We start from the raw sequence: 9970 nt of genomic DNA, 5'->3' as shown, positions 1-9970 counted from the left end.
AAGCCGTAGTATGCGAAACTAAACTAGGTCGCGCGGCCAGGTCGGATCGCGCGGAAGTTCCCACCGCGATCGTCGCCTACGCGCCGGGCGCAGTCCAAACCTGCGCGACTCGACCGTATACTAGCTACCGATAGACTTTTTATGTGCGTTTATTATATTATATTATTATTATATTATTATTATATTATTATTATATTATTATTTCTTGTCGTATCATGAACTCTTCTTGTTATTATATAATTATTACAATTCTGATTGAAAGTCTGTGCGTGTTAATTTAATCAAACATAACGCGCCCCATAAACCTTTGCATAGCGAATACGTATTGTATTTAAGATACGTATTGAGTATTGAATTGTATTTTTACCACTTTATACGTAGGAACCTATAGCAAGATAACAGTAATAGTACTTAGTGCTAGGGTGCAAAGGCGGCCTTATCACTAAAAGTGATCTTTTAAAGGCAAACTGAGCGTTGAAGCCGATAAAAAGTGGAAAGTTGATGGTGCGTAAAGTATGTTACAAAAAAATAAAATATACTTACATGAACATTCATGCCACATTTACATATTAACTACACAAATACTGATAAAAATGTATATACTATAAAAGATATATATGATATATATTTATGCTATAATAAACTTACATAATACTCAATTACATAGATCCCTACTAATATTATAAATATCAATGTAAGTTTGTTTGTTACGCTTTCACGCAAAAACTACTTAACCGATCCTCATGAAACTTTGGACATATTCTTGGAAGTGTTAGAAGTAATATAGGATACTTTTTTTATCACGACATTAAGCTCGGTTCCTTTGGGAGAGGGGATGAAAGTGTTTGACGATTTTACACCATAACTCCGACAAATTATAACCGATTTAAATAATTATTTTTGTAATATAGAGGTTATATTATTTGTTTAATTTTGCCAAACTTTGTGTAGATCTGAATGTAGTTGGAGATAGGACAGAACTCCTCAGCGGACAGCAGCAAACCCCTCATTGAAGGATTGGCGATACTGAATACTTGAAAAACAAAATCAAACGCAGACGATGTCGCGGGCAACAGCTAGTAAGTAATAATTTTTTAAACGATGTTTAAACAGGTAAATCAGGTTTCGGAATGACGTATTTCCCAGGGAGTTCTCCATAATTTTCTAAGAAGTACCAGGATAGAATGAAAGGGTAAGAGTTACTCTGGTACCTGGTATGATCTGCGCTGATGGTAACCACAAAGGCACAAAATAATGCTTACCTATTACAGACATTTGTCCTTCGCTGATTGTGATTCCATCTTCATTTTTCTGCAGCGACCGAATCATTCCCGACACGTGACCGTAAGAAAAGCCACATGACAGAGCCGCTATATTCATTGTGCCCAGCACTACGGCCTGCAATTTTTAATAAAGAACAAAATCGAAATGAAATTCTGGTATAAAACAAATAAAATAAATATACTACGACAGTACACACATCGCCATCTTGCCCCTTCTAAAGTGAACGTAGCTTGTGTTAATATACTAAGATAACTGATGAATTTATTTATATGAATAATATAGATGTACCTAATTATCTTTATATATATATTTCTTGTGTGCGTATGTATGTCACTGAACTCCTCCAAGACGGCTGGACCGATTTGAATGTATTTTTTGGTAGACGTTTGGGTGGAACTCTGGATGGTTTAGATTAACAAACTAGCCCGACAGATGGCGCTGGGGTCCGCTAGTATCCTATAAAATATAGCCTATGTTACTTTGAGATAGTTTAGCTTTCTTTTGGTGAAGAAATGGTTAAAATCGATCCAGTACTTTAGGAGCCTATTCGGTACAAACAAACAAACAAAATATCTTTCCTCTTTATTATATTAGTATAGATATAGATATACTTAACAGCTGTTGTGCCCGTTCTTCTTCCGCGTTTATTACGGTTTTTTTAATTTAGTGAGTTCTCGGAAATGAAAGTATACAAGCGTGCTGAAACGGAAGTATGAGACCATAGCCTCTTACTATGCTTGCGACAGGCAATATTTGCTGTTTGACATTTTTGACACTTTAACAATAAAAAGGATTTAAACATTCTAAATATGTATATATATTATAAGTACAGGGTACTAAGATAGCTGTTGAATATTTTTATGAATATACTACATATAATCGTGTTCATCACACAAACATTTTCCAGTTGTGGGAATCGAACCCACGGCCTTGGACTCAGAAAGCAGGGCCGCCGCCCACTGGGCCAATCGGCCGTCGTTGTTATGTTTAGCTATAAATTGAGAGCAATTCAAACCCAAGCTTTTTTATCATAGTACTATAATAGGATTTTTCTATAAGCTTACGTTGTATGTAAACTTTGAACTTAAGGAGTTCATCTGGTAATTTGTTACAAAACGATATACAATTACCCTTAAATGAATTACTAATTTTATGCAGCCTAGTAAACTGCACTACAAGTTTATTTTTACTTCTAATATTAATATTATAATGACAGTGTATAGTCAGTACATATTTGAAAATTTAATGTACGTTCATAAAAACATTTCTAAATTTAAGAAAAAATGTGACTGCGATAATTTAAACATTAGAAGTAAGAATAAACTTACAGTGCAATATACTAGGTTACATAAAATTCATAATTCGTTTAAAGGAAATTGCATACAATTCTACAATAAACTACCAATTGACATCTTGGAGATGTCTCTTAAAAAGTTCAAAGTTTGTATTAAACGTAAGCTTATAGAAAAGTCCTATTATAGTATAAAGGACTGCGTAAACGATAAAAAAGCTTGGGTGTAAATTATTGCTCTAACCAGGTTGCTCTTCTAATAATTTAAAATGGCATTGTGAGATGGTGATAACAAAAAAAAAAAAACACCCGGCTAAGTTTGTTGTGGGCTTCTTCTTAGACCGGGACGCGTTTGGAACCCTCGTAGCTTTAGTTTTAAGTTTACGAATGTGGTTATCGCCATCATCTCACTACCGTGTAATTCTTATGTACGCATCAAAAGTGCCACCTGGGGGCCTACTTGAATAAAGATATTTTTTATTGGTACAGTCCACTTTCTTTTTAAATTTTGTTACATTTTTATGTACATAAATTGAATTTTCAAATATGGATTGATTATGCGCTATCATAATTTTAGCTTCTTTATATTTATTGATGCTATCTTAATCACGCGATGGCTCTCAGGTTTAAAAGGTGCGAGTATTTAAGAACCTGTCCAGAATTAATAAGTTAAGATATGCATAAAATTGCATTTAAAAGGGTTAAGTTAAATCCCTTTTATTGCGTTTATGCCGATACACTCAAGAGTCTTATTAACAAATGCAAGCAGGACTTGTTTACTTTACTTTCATAGTGTGATGTCTTACGGGATCTTATTAATGGGCAAAGCTGCTGATATTGAAACTATATTCATATTGCAGAAAATAGCTGTACGGTCAATATATAAACTTAAATCACGTGAATCCCTCCGTGAAAAATTTAAACAAAAATGTAGGTATACTTACGGTAGCCTCACAATATATTTATAACAATATAGTATTTGTAAGACAACATATTAGTCTTTATAAACAAAAAGTGGATATAAACAGTCGACTTACAAGAAATGGTCATAAATTAGTGGCATCTGCATATCGTCTGCGAAAGGTGCAGAAGTCATTTGTGGGATTGAGTATACGCTTTTATAATATGATTCCTAAGGTAATTTTGGACCTACCAATGCATAAGTTTAAAGAATGTGTTAAAAAACATTTATTACAGCGAGGTTATTATACAATTGATGAATTTCTAAATGACAAGGTTCCTTGGAAGCATCCGGCTCCGCTTTCATCTCTCACAAGATAGAAAAATGAATTTTAAAATGTAAATTGTTTATATTGGAAAAGAGCAACTGCTGAGTTTCTTGCCGGCTTCTTCTCGGTAGAATCTGCCTTCCGAACCGGTGGTAGAGTCACTACACACGGAAAGACTTGACGTTTCAAAAGTGCTCATATTAGGACTACTTGAAATAAATGAATTTTGAATTTGAATGTTGTGGAACTGTGTGTCGTTTCGCATATCAAACTCTGCATAGTCAAGTCAATGTAAAATGGACTTAATGCCCCTCGATTTAGAGTCGCAAATGCTGTTTAATAAACGTCTTGTCCGAAGCCTTAGCTATAGAACTGTAGGCAAATTTGGGCTTTAATACAGTCAAAATAAGATGCATTTTACTCTGCTGTTTAAGTATTTTTATAACAACAAGATTTCGAACTAGCGAATCTTGTACTAAGGCAACTGAACTGGTGATAACACATAAAATGTTTTCTCTCTATCTGTTATAAGTATTTTGACACTTGAAAGAAGGAGACAAAACATTGCATGAATATGCAACCGCTTATAGCGTTTTGCTATGCTAATTTATAATGATATTGCAAAGAGAAGAGATTTTGTTGTTTGTCAAAAGACAAAAATATTTTCATCCAAGTAGGCCTAGAAAAAGCCTATTCACTCTTGCCTTGAAGTTACTCAAATTAGACGTGGCCGTTTTTTTCCCAAATAAAAGATTTATGATTATTATTTTCTGTCATTTATTGATATACTTTTTTATTTTATTTTCAACAGTGAAATTATAAAAGAAAAATAAAAAACCCTACTAAAAATGTATAAAAAAGAAACCACTCCTCCGCTTGCGAGGCTTTTGAGTCCAAGCAACCAACCGGCGTAATCCCTACTAATATTATAAATTTGAATGTAAGTTTGTTTGTTACGCTTTCACGCGAAAACTACTGAACCGATCTTCATGAAACTTTTTATACATATTCTTGCAGGTATTAGAAATTATATAGTATACTTTTCATTGAAAAAAAATTACGTAAGATAAAAAATGTTTGTGAAAAAAACCTCAAAATCTCATATATATAACTATAGGTGTAGACTATGTAGCAGTACGCTGCCTCCCAAAATTACGCGGGCGAAGCCGCAGGGCACATCTAGTTTATTACAAAGCTGTGAAAGAGGCCTAGTCAAAGTCAAAGTCAAAAATATTTTTATTCAAGTAGGCCCATAGGTGGCACGTTTGATGCGTACATTACATGCGAACAACACGGTAGTGAGATGATGGCGATAACCATGTTCGTACATTTTTATCTTATCCCCTGGGTGATAATTTTCTCACGCAACATGCCGCCCTGTGTCCATCAAACTGTGGCCTAGGTGTTCAGCCTCATGAGCCTGTAATCACACCCGCGACCACGCCCTTCACACCGGAACACAGCATTGCAACAATGCTGTTTAGGCGCAATAAGCATGGCATTAGTTCTGTCACAAAAAGCACTACTAGGTAGTGCTGGAAAAATAAAAAGGGGGATGACCGACGACCAGTGGCGTGCACTTCATACATGCGCAAAAGCACTGGCTACCCTAAATTTTTTTTATGACTCAAAAATGCTTCTGCATATGTTATGTTTAATATGTACTTCTGTGGGATGCAACTTGTGTTGATACCCTAGCTGCATCACACATCCAGGCCACCTCGTCAATGGTAGGTGCGGCTGCTAGCAGTGCCGAGCAGGCCAAGAGGCGTAAATATGAAAACCTGGATAGCAGCTTCATTTTTGTGCCTTTTGGAGTAGAGACTTTGGGACCGTGGGGTCCGGAGGCAAGAGCCCTTTTCAAAGAATTATCGAAAAGGGTTATCGAGTCTACCGGTGATCCTAGAGCGGGCAGTTACCTTGGCCAACGAATTAGTTTGGCCATCCAAAGTGGCAATGCTGCCAGCATCTTAGGAACTGTGCCTCGCTGCGGTGGCTTCGAGGACGTTTTAGATTTTCTTTAATAGTTTATTTTAGGTTATATTTGTTAAATTAAATTAAATCGTTCACATGTACTATGTTTATTTTATGTTAATTTAGTTTAAAATCCTAATATTTCCCTAATGTTTTTTGTACCACCTACTAATTTCGTATAGCATTTTCTTGTATGCCTTTGGTTGCCTGGAAGAGATCGCTATTTAGCGATAAGGCCGCCAAATTGTACGTTCTACCTTATTGTGCTGTTGTATTTGTATCTCTGTAAATTTTCTCTGTGGTGTACAATAAAAGTGTATTCATTCATTCATTCATTCATTCAAATGCAAAGGATTTTTCCATTTTATGACACTTTCCTTCCTTTTGCGAACCCTGGTCAAATACCCTGTGCTCGCCACTGGAGATAATCTCTAAATATTATAAGTGGAAATAAGTTGAGAAAGAAAACTACAAAAACCCAAAAATGAATTAAATAATTAAAAAAGCGAGAAAAAAGTTACAAATATTATGATCGATAACTACTAGAATGATAGATTTTGGGTTAGGTTAGGTTAGGTTACATAACATTAACATAAATTAAAAAAAAAAAAAATACGCAAACAAACAAACCTTTCGGTACAACACATTCGTCATTTTAACAACTGATTTCACATCACTTCCCTTCCATCGGATGAGGCTAACTGACTGTATTGAAGCGTTCCGGTCAGATATCTTATGACTCTTAATAAAGGTAACCATACACAGGCAATCTGTCGCAGCGAATTTGAACGCAGTTGCGTATTTTAAGACGATGTTAAAGCTACCCGGCCAGTCCAGTGGCGTGCATAGAGGGTATGCACAGGGTATGCAGATAATATAAAATGAAGAAAGTCTCCAGGACGAGTTAAAAATTTAAAGATTTATAAAAAGCCTACCCTGAAGTATTTATAACTCTTACTGTAGATTTTCTTTATTTTATATCATCTGCTGGCCACAAAGTCAAAGTCAAAAATATCTTTATTCAAGTAGGCCCATAGGTGGCACTTATGATGCGTACATTACATGAGAATTACACGGTAGTGATGGCGATAACCATATTCATAAACTTAAAACTACTAGCTAGGCTACGAGGGTTCCAAACGCATCTTTGTCTCACACAACACGTGGCTACGTGTTGTGTGAGACGCTAACTTTGTGATCCAATCCAAAACGGAGATCCGTAGAAGAACCAGAGTTACCGACGTAGCTCAAAGACTTGCGAAGCTGAAGCGGCAATGGGCGGGGCACAAGCTCGGAGAACCGATGGACGTTGGGGCCCAAGGTGCTGGAATGGCGACCTCGCGCCGCCATCGCCATCCCATTAGCCGGCCCATAATCCAGCAGTTTATGATAAGAATTATGTTAATTAATTAAAAAAACTAATAATATACAAAAGAAAATATTAAAAACCCACAATAAAACTATACCATATTAATCCGCCATTTTGTGTGGGCGGCCATCTTTGACCGGTTTTCATAAAACAAACGGTGGTAGAGTCGCTTGAAACAGACCGATTTGTCGTTTCAGAGAAATTTTGAATTTGTCCGTCTGTTAAAACCCTTTTACCTTAGGACCGTGTGGACAAGTTTAGAATCCGTCAATATTCCCGCGGTAGGTATATATTAAAAAGAATAAAAGCTAAACAAGCGAAGTCAGGTTTTAAAACAAGTTACGTGTGACGATATTATAATGCGAACGTTTTGCATTGAGTTAATTGCAGACCGCCGCAAGATTCGCAGACGTGCGCAGTACACAGAAGTTTTTTCCTATTCCACTGCAAGCGCGCTGTTGCGCAAGCGGTGCGTGTTTTTGGTGCGCAGGGTGCGGAATAGTTTCAACATGATTCTGAAGATGATCGCGGCTAGACTGGACTGTCACTACCTCTGGCACTGCTGTGAGAGGCACGTTGCAATACCAATGCCGCTTAGACAGTATTGAGGGATTATTATTCTTCTTCTTTAAATTTTAATTTTGAATTGGTTTATTTGGATTTGATTCAATTTAATTTTAAATTTATTTATTTTTGACATATTATATCCTTCCATATTTATGTATTTATTTTAGTTGCCTTTAATTTAATTTTTTAAACTGATGTATTATGTTAAAGTTTTATGGCTAAAGCCTCAAATAAATGATTATGATTAATATTATAATATCATTTATTCTTTTTCATTCTTTTTTTTATTTATTTAAAAATGCTTCAAAAAAATTAAAAAAACACTATTCAAAATTTAAAGTTCCACCCCCACACAATCACACAATCACATATCTGGCATACCCACATCCCACAGCCACACTCGCAGCCTCACCCACACCGTCACCCCACAGCCACACCCACAGCCTTATTATGTTTGAATGAAATCACTCAAAGTATGGCAGTTTTGTAGGGCCTATGAAGCTTCGGTTCAAGATTTATGTCTTTTTAGACCGTCTAAAATGACGTCTAAGACCAAGACGCTAACTTTATGATCCAATCCAAAACGGAGATCCGTAGCAGAACCAGAGTTACCGACGTAGCACACCGTCACCCCACAGCCACACCCACAGCCTTATTATGTTGAAACCGCCTCCTGCGGTTTGCCAGTTGCGTTTAATGCGGTAGTCTACGATGATCTGACCTTTTTGTAGAACTGAGGATTTGATTAATTGAGGCAATTTTTCTCCTAAGTTTAGACATATACTGTTTTATTTTAAGTAAAGCATTTTACCTACAACTTGGAAGAAATATCAAATATTTATTTTTTAGGGTTCCTTAGCCAAAGGGTAAAACGGGACACTATTACTAAACTCCGTTGTCGGTCCATCTGTCACCGGGCTGTATTTCATGTACCTTGACACTTGAAATCTCCACAGATGATGTATTTCTCACAGATTTAAAAAACATACAGAAACCGCGTACACGACTAATATTGATGCATCAAAAATAAATCCACTTTAGTACTGTTTCTCGAACAGGCAGTAACTTCATACCATTTAGCAGTTGACAGACAGTTGAATCTTACCTCTAAATTTCGACACGTTTACCATAAAATGGGGGAATGGAAAAAAGTTTGTGAGGGAGCTATATACCAGTGTGAACTGAGACTTTCGCGGGGCGCTTTCACTGTTCAAAGTCAAAGTCAAAGTTAAAAATATCTTTGTTCAAGTAGGCCATAGATGGCACTTTTGATGCGTACATAAGAATTACACGGTAGTGAGATGATGGCGATAACCACATTCGTAAACTTAAAACTAAAGCTACGAGGGTTCCAAACGCACCCTGATCTAAGAACAAGCCCACAACAAACTTAGCCGGGTGTTTTTTTTTTGTTATCACCATCTCACAATGTCATTTAAAATTATTAGAAGAGCAACCTGGTTAGAGCAATAATTCACACCCAAACTTTTTTTATCGATTACGGTCTTCGATTACGTTCTTAGACACAATGCATTATGTACAATAATGGCTTAACGAGGGTTCTGTATGTTCTAAATTCTATGGTTTTGCAATGGCAACAAATACTAAACAGTCGATATTTTTTAATTTATTAAATAATAATTAAACTACATCTAACTATACCGTGAAAAGTAGTAGGCTTCTATTCCTCAAAATACTGAAGCCTATAAAAAAAACCAACTCTATAAGTGGAGTATTTCGCTCGTTATCTTGACCACAAGATACGGGATCCGCACATACAGACACACGGACGTCCAAGACAGAACTTTTTTAAACATTTTTTTTTATTAGTTTAAATAATAAAAGTGTTTTTTCTCAACATTTTCTACTTATATTCACTTATAAAAGCAATAAAGAATAAAAAAGTGACATTTTAAGTTGGAGAATCACTCGGTGTGCGTAAACTGACAGTAATACCCACCTCAACGCTTCGCTTATGAGGCGTGTAAAACAGAATAAAATAAGTTTCTTAGGGGCTCCCATACAGCAGACATGTTTTTTTGCCGTGTTTATAGACCACTAAATATATGTTTTAAAGGCTCAAAAGAAACAGTTTCACTTAACGATATATTAAAATTAACATAAAGAAGTTCTAATATGTTATTTGTAATAAGTAGTTCCTGTGATTTAAAATTCGCAGCTTAAACTAATAACAGCTTTTAGTAGTCAATTAAAATGAAAGGTGGCGCGTTTATAAAAAAATTAAACAATGCTTTT

Source organism: Pararge aegeria, chromosome 27, assembly GCF_905163445.1.
Source record: "Pararge aegeria chromosome 27, ilParAegt1.1, whole genome shotgun sequence".
NCBI lineage: Eukaryota > Metazoa > Arthropoda > Insecta > Lepidoptera > Nymphalidae > Pararge > Pararge aegeria.
Note: the sequence above shows the minus strand (reverse complement) of the source record.